The sequence below is a fragment of the Papio anubis genome, chromosome 5 (genome assembly GCF_008728515.1).
Source record: "Papio anubis isolate 15944 chromosome 5, Panubis1.0, whole genome shotgun sequence".
Lineage (NCBI taxonomy): Eukaryota > Metazoa > Chordata > Mammalia > Primates > Cercopithecidae > Papio > Papio anubis.
Genome location: NC_044980.1, coordinates 20,841,556 through 20,849,983, shown reverse-complemented (window position 1 = coordinate 20,849,983; position 8,428 = coordinate 20,841,556).

Sequence of the window (8,428 nt, the reverse complement as noted above, 5' to 3'; positions counted from 1 at the left end):
TAGCAAAGACACAACAAAAAATGAAAATTTCAGGGTAATATCCCTGATGAACATTGATGCGAAAATCCTCAATAAAATACTGGCAAACTAAATCCAGCAGCACATTAAAAAGCTTATCCACCATGATCAAGTTGGCTTCATCCCTGGGATGCAAGGCTAGTTAAGCATACACAAATCAATAAACTCAATCCATCACATAAACAGAACCCATGTCAAAAGCCACATGATTATCTCAATAGTTGCAGAAAAGGTTTTCAATAAAATTCAACACCCCTTCATGCTAAAAACTCTCAATAAACTAGGTATTGACAGAATGTATCTCAAAATAATAAGAGTTATTTATGACAAACCCACAGCCAATATCATACTGAATGGGCAAAAACTGGAAAACCTTTGAAAACTGGCACAAAACAAGGATGCCCTCTCTTACCACTCCTATTCAACATAGTATTGGAAGTTCTGGTAAGGACAATCAGGCAAGAGAAAGAGATAAAGGGTATTCAAATAGGAGGAGAGGAAGTCAAATTGTCTCTGTCTGAAGATTACATGATTGTCTAATTAGAAAACCCCATCATCTCAGCCCAAAATCTCCTAAGTTGGTAAGCAGCTTTAGCAGTCTCAGGATACAAATCAATGTGCAAAAATCACACGTATTCCTATACACTAATAATAGACAAACAGAGAATAAATTATCTAGGAATACGACTTACAAGTATGTGAAGGACCTCTTTAAGGTGAACTACAAACCACAGCTCAAGGAAATAAGAGAGCACACAAACAAATGAAAAAACATTCCATGCTTATGCATAGGAAGAATCAAGATTGTGAAAATGGCCATACTGCCCAAAGTAATTCATAGATTCAGTGCTATCCCCATCAAACTACCACTGACTTTCTTCACAGAATTAGAAAAAACTACTTTAAATTTCATATGGAACCAAAAAAAGAGCTCGTATAGTCAAGACAATCCTAAGCAAAAAGAAGAAAGCTCAAGACATCATGCTACCTGGCTTCAAGCTATACTATAAGGTTACAGTAACCAAAACAACATGGTACTGGTACCAAAACAGATATATAGGCCAATGGAACAGAACAGATGCCTCAAAAATAACGCCACACATCAACAACCATCTGATCTTTGACAAACCTGACAAAAACAAGCAATGGGGAAAGGTTTCCATATTTAATAAATTGTGTTGGGAAAACTGGGTAGCCATATACAGAAAACTCAAACTGGGCCCTTTCCTAATATGTTATACAAAAATTAACTCAAGATGGATTAAAGACTTAAATGTAAGACCTAAAACCATAAAAAATTCTAGAAGAAAACCTAGGCAATACCATTCAAGACATAGGCATTGGCAAAGACTTCAAAACTAAAACACCAAAAGCAATGGCAACAAAAGTCAAATTTGACAAATGAGATCTAATTAAAATAAAGAGCTTCTACACAGCAAAAGAAACTCTCATCAGAGTGAACAGGCAAGCTACAGAATGGGAGAAAATTTTTGCAATCTATCCATCTGACTAAGGGCTCATATTCAGAATCTACAAGGAACTAAAGCAAATTTACAAGAAATAATTCCATCAAAAAGTGGGCGAGGGACACGAACAGACACTTCTCAAAAGAAGACATTTATGAGACCAACAAACATACAAAAAAAAGCTCACCATCACTGGTCATTAGAGAAACACAAATCAAAACTACAATGAGATACCCTATCTCACACTAGCTAGAATTACGATCATTAAAAAGTCAGGAAACAACAGATACTGGAGAGGATGTGGAGAAATAGGAATGCTTTTACATTGATGGTGGAAGTGTAAATTAGTTCAACCATTATGGAAGAGAGTGTGGCGATTCCTCAAGGATCTGGAACCAGAAATACCATTTGACCCAGCAATCCCATTACTGAGTATATAATTCTACTATAAAGATACATGCACACGTATGTTTATTGCAGCATTATTCACAATATAAAAGACTGGAAACCAACCCAAATGCCCATCAATGATAGATTGGATTAAGAAAATGTGGCACATATACATCATGGAATACTATGCAGCCGTGGAAAAGGATGAGTTCATATCCTTTGCAGAGACATAGATGAAGCTGAAAACCGTCATTCTCAGCAGACAGACAGAGGAACAGAAAACCAAACACCATGTGTTCTCACTCATAAATGGGAGTTGAACAATGAGAACACATGGACACATGGAGGGGAACATCACACACTGCGGCCTATTGTGGGGTGGGGGGACTAGGGGAGGGATTACATTAGGAGAAATACCTAATATGGATTATGGGTTGATGGGTGCAGCAAACCACCATGGCACGTGTATACCTGTGTAACAAACCTGTATGTTCTACACATGTATCCAAGAACTTAAAGTATAATATAAAATATTGTTATTTTAAGTAAAAAGCCAACAAACAAAACCAAAAGGCAAAATTATGAGACTGTCTTATTTTTAACCTCTATGTGTTTAGTTATTGTAAGCTTGGTTTTTGTTACAGACTTACGGCAATTATCTAGATACAAAATAAGCATTGTTCTGAAAATAATTAAAAATATGCATATATATTTATCTTCATAACTTATAGCTAGAATATTACACCCAGGAAGCTTTGTTACAAGGTATTTTTACCCTGTAAGGAAATGTTTTTCTTTAATTCTATTGTAAGCAAGAAATTCTTTGTGGTTGGGGTGGATGCAAAGTTGATACATAATTGTTTAGAAGGCAACTAATCTTGTTTTACTAGTTGTTTAGGCATATGTGTACCCGTTTTTGATTTGGAGGGTTTCACCTTGACCTAATTTTATCCCTCAAAACTGGCCCTTATAATCTTACGCACCCACCTCTTCTGCAATAACCCCTGGGCCTGGAGGGAGGGTGCTTCTATGGGTTTAGCAGCAGAACATTCACAGTGAAACAGATCCAGGCCTTGTGGGATGCCAAATGAGGGAGATTCTTATCTCTGGTACCATGATTTTGGTTTCCTGGAAAGCACAACAAGGAGAGATAAATAACATTTGTAATTTGACAATTATAAGACTAATTTGTATGTCCGAACAGGAAAAGGAACCTATTCCATTAGGGCACCAACTAAAAAGATGAAGAAAAATTATAATCTGGTACTCTCTAGAGAATTACTGTAGCCAATAAATAATGATCTATTCTGCACTCAAAAACAGTTGGGGCTGTGATTTAGCATGAGGTGTTATGCTTTTCCCTTGAAACAATTTATTGAGCTGCTTTTTTTTTTTTTTTTTTAATTAAAGACATATTATAGCAAGACCATTTTGTGTATAAAGTAAGTTTTAGGCTTATTAAATTTGGTCTGATTATTTTGCATAGAATGCAGCAAGGAATGGCCATAGAGGCTTTTTAAAGTTGGCCTTGCCTGAACTTTACCTACAAATATGCTAGTTTAGTTAAAGTCTTCGAAAAATAACCAGTGCCTCCAGTTGTTTCAAGATACTCTCATTGAATGTATGCAGATAACAATATTGTCATAAAATTACAAATTTGAATTTTAGAACTTAGACAAAAAGTAACCTTGCTTATAAAATCATATGCTACCCAAATAACTTAAAAGCAAAATATTTTTTGACCCTTCTTTAACTAGAGCAGCAGCTTTTAAAACAAGATGTTTATTTACCTTGGAAATGCCATTTACAAACCAAGCAGCTCACGAGAGGTGTCTATTAGGCACTGTAGAATTGAGCAGTTCCTCATAATTAGTCTTTGGAAAGAGTCTCCTGCTTATTAGGTGGCAACATTTTATGTAAACCATTTTTATTTTATCATGGAACTCTTTTGGGAAACATTATTTCCACTAGCATAGGGGGAGCTTCAGTTAATGTTCCGTAGCAAGACAGTCAATGCCCCAAACAGAAATTCTCTAGTTTAGTCGTTATTGAAAAGTACTCATAATTTTTGGCTTTAGCCCTGAAATAAGCCCCACATAAAGGGCTATACAGTGGATATTTGTCCCAACTAGCAGTCCAACTTTTACCCTATATTTTGTGAGCTCAGGCAATTTACTAGTTCCCATTTAGCATGTGCGATTAACATTTCTTAAAATAACAAATTTATATGTCTTCAGTTTAGGAAACATCCGCCAGTTAGATATAGTACCCATTTTCATAAGACTTTTCATAAAGGGGTTACAACTAATTTACATAAAGCTTGTTTAAACATCTTAAATTTCATAATTTTATTAACCTCTATGTTTTTATGTTCTGGGTCCCAGGTTTGTTTTTTATATCTTCAAATAACTATTTTACCTTTTCTGGTGGAAAAAAAAAAAAAAGGTATTTGGGTTCCCAGCAGGGAGTTGCATCTGTTAGACCTATGGGGAGAGCAAATTTGATAAGACTTTTTAAACAGTCCTATGATTCTATGGGAGGGGCACCTATGTGAAAAGGGGCCCCTTAACCCTCAAATTCACCATGACTTGGGTAATAGACATATTTGATGGGAGGGTATCCCCGTTACCATAAAGCTAGTCCAACATGGCATGGACACGAAGCATATTAACTGCTTCATCTGGGTGCTTCCTTTGGTATTTTATAGGGAGAGTTGGGTAGTCCCCTTCTCAGAGCAAACAGACCTTCCATTGGCATTTATCCAGTTCGTGAGGCTGATTGCTTTTTCAGGAATAATCCCCTGTACATTTGGATCACGTATACTCATCAATGATTGTTCAATAGTGAGCTGTGGGTCCTGCATTAATCCAAACTAGCTCTTAAATTGTGTAGCATTTAAAAATTAAAAAGCTGAATGATACCAAGGTATGTAATGAAACTTTTTTTTTTTTTTACATTATATCCTCTGGTTTTACATGTTACTTGTTTTACCCTTCCTCCATATCGACTATTTTATTGGGAACCACAGTCAGTGTTCAGAGTAAACTACCGTTGCCCTGTCTTGTTTATTTTGTTTGTTTGTTTGCTTTTTGTTTTTTGTGTTTTTTTCAATTCATTTAGTTTTATTTGTATAGTTTTCTTCATTATAAAGCAACTCCTTATAATAGTTTTTTAACCAAAAGAAAACCTACATTTTTGAGTATTGACACCTTTGTGTTTTATAAAATTTTACTAAAAGCATATTTTATCTCCTACTTTTTAAACTTTTTAGTAACCCAAATTTCCAGTGGCAAGGAGGAAACCCGAGGGTTTAACATGACTTTGAGATTTTAAATTACTGGAGGTTATTGAGATTAAGTTTACTAAATTACTTTTACCAAAGCACTGAGGTCATGTGAATTGAAAGTCAGCTGGGTTAGTTTCTACCAATCTGATAAGCACTGACAGTTTTTAAGTTACTTGATTAGAGCTCTTTCATGTGGTTTGGTAGTGAAATATGACTTTCACATGACACAAATAAAGATAGGGATATAACAGGCACTCAGAGTAAAATGTACGTCCAAAAGATACTTTACTTGCCTGTATTCAAAATAATTTTTTTCTCTCTTACTTTAGATAATTACTAAAAGTTACAGAAGCCAACAAAAGGTGAAGGGTAGAGCCATCATTCAAGGTCTTTTCAAAAGAATAAAAGTGGCACTTTTAAGATCTGAAGAATGTTAAAGAGGCAGATATTAACATTTAACAATTTTTCATATTAAAGACAAGTTAATATTTGTAATAAAACTTGTTTTAACCAATTATTTAGTTTTGTATTAGTGCATTTTTATATATCAACACTCATCTCTAGAAAGACTATATTATACTTTATATATAATTATATTATATATATTTATATATTAAATATAATTATATTATATATTTATATGTTATATAATATAATTATATTATAATTTCTCTTTAATCACAGTCAACTGAATTATAAAATCTCTTTAAAAATTACTTTTTATTAATCTTATTACAACCTACATAGACCATTCACAACATGCTTAAACTTTCTGTTTTCCCCTTAATATCCCCCTTTCTTGAACAAACCAGTCATTTTATTTTAGGGTAAAAATACATCACACAAAATTATTTCTTGCATAAAATTCTTTTCCTTTTTACCTTCTTTACCAAAAAATAGCTCTTTGTATCTTTAGCTTTCTTTATATCTCATTTCCTGATATTTTTTACCTTGTTTTATATACATCCCTTAAATAAGCTTTGAATTAGACAAGATATTTACCTTTCAATGAGAAATTTAAACAATGTTTTAAATTGGAAATGACCCAGGTACTTAATATCAATTAATGACCTTTGATCTTAAATTTGATGCTCGTTTACACGTATTTATTCCATTATTTACCTGATTAATTTGTTTAAAAGTTTAACTAGATTATTTACCAAAACTGTGAAAGCCAATATTTAAAGTTATTTTCCTATTAATCATTTTTTATAGCTGTGAATTTCAGGTATTTACTTAAGTAATAAAACATACTGTTTCATTAAAGGGTACTTATTCCAATAACTCAGGATTTAGCTGTTTTCATTAAGCCAACAATATTTCATAAGCATACACAAGCAAAGATCATTCTGTCTTGGGCCGGGCTTTATAGTTTTATAACCCTTACGGTAAATCTTATAGTATTCTGCAGGAATAAACATGAAACCATTTGATTAAAAAAATGCTAACGATTCATAAGACATTCCTAATATTATTTTATCAATAGTTTCAAAGCCACCTTGTTTATTAAAGATTTTACTTAAGTCATGTGAACAAAATGCTTTTGACTAGTCTTGTTTTAAAGTATCTGATTTAAGCACTTATATTTGTTAAGCCAATTAATTAGAACTCTTTTATATATTTTTAGTAGTGAAACACTGTGTACACAACACATAAATACATAGACATAATAGGCATGCCAATAGAAGTACATTTTATAAATTAATAAAGACCCCTCTTTTTTTTTTCCTATCTTAAACTCATATTCTTGATACGTGCTTCACAACCTTAGGCAGTTGTCAGATAGTAGCCTTATATTTGCATAATAAAGGAAACAACTTAAGTGAAAATCAAATAGCATAAATAAATCATAAAGTACAGAGAGAAAAAGTCTGGTGGTGCTAGAGAGAGAGATGCTAAACTCGGGTGAAAACAGAATTCAGTCAACTGAGAAGAAAAAAACACTTTTGCTCAAAAAAAAAAAGACAAGGTCTTAGAAGAGATAAACAACAACAAGAAAAAAACAAAAACATGAAAGCTTTTAAAACACAAATACAAACATGCACACATACATGCAGACATCATGGATGTTAGCCTCTTAATTAAGATGACTTTTAACCATTGAGCTCCTTTTAAATAAATATTTTAAAATCTCATTACCATATTTTGGCTAGGACAAAATGCTTCTCTTTCAGAAGTACAGTCATTGCTCTCTCAGGTTGGTCTGGCTGACAAAAAGGTGGTCTTGTTATATAAATAAAGCCCTTTTAGTAGTTAAAATCAAAAATCTTCCCTTTTTTTTTTTTCCTTTTGCTGGCTATTTTCCTCTCCTAACCATCCCACCATTTGTGTGTGTGTGTGTGTGTGTGTGAGTTTTTAGCCATTTCAGAGGCCTTGTTCCCCGTGATTTGGCATTCCCCTTCAGATCTGACTAAGTTGGGACATGTGTAGGACCCATATGTGCTGCTCACAGACCTAGCTTTTCAGGGCCATTACTCCATGAACAGATTCAGTCCACCTGTGTTGTGGCTACCTGGCACAGCGTGTCAGGTGCTCAAGGTGCAGGAGGGGTCAACTCCTTACATACACCTGCCAGTACTAAGTATATTCTTTGCAGGGGCAAATCTATTTAGAGCCACTGCACATCTTAGGGAGTGTTCCTCCCAAACACCCTCATGTGATTCTCAGTTGCCTGAGAATGCCCCAAAAGGGTGAGGCAAGTGAGGTGCTCTTATTTATTTGGAGTAGAAGATTCCACATTCATGAGCTAGAGGGTTGTGAGTTGGTCAAATCCGATAAGGGAAAGGACCAAAACACACACACACACAAAATCCAACAAGGCAGAAACAAACAGCAAAACAGTTAAGCAAAACTAACAATGATCACACAAATTAAAAGATTTCTGAGCGCTCTAAGAGTAAGCAGAAATTAACACCATGTGGTTGTTAATGCTAACTTTAGTCATTTAAGAATAATTTGGAAGACAGAATCCCAAATCAGTGTCTTACATAATGTTGGATCTCAGGCTATAGACTGCTCTCTACCATCTTAGAAGCAGGAAACAAAACGAAACAAAACACTAATCTTCCCTGTTGGAAGTGAGCTCAAACTAGTTACTGGCCTTCCATCACCATGGAAGCAGGAAAGCTTGCATTCCTCGTTGTGAAGCAAGTAAAACTCCCCCAAAAAAGAGAAGTTGTACGGCAAAATAAACTTTAGACATTGACAAAATGTTGGAAGATCAGAGATTTTCTGGAGATTTTCTCATGTCTCAGCAAATTGTCCTATG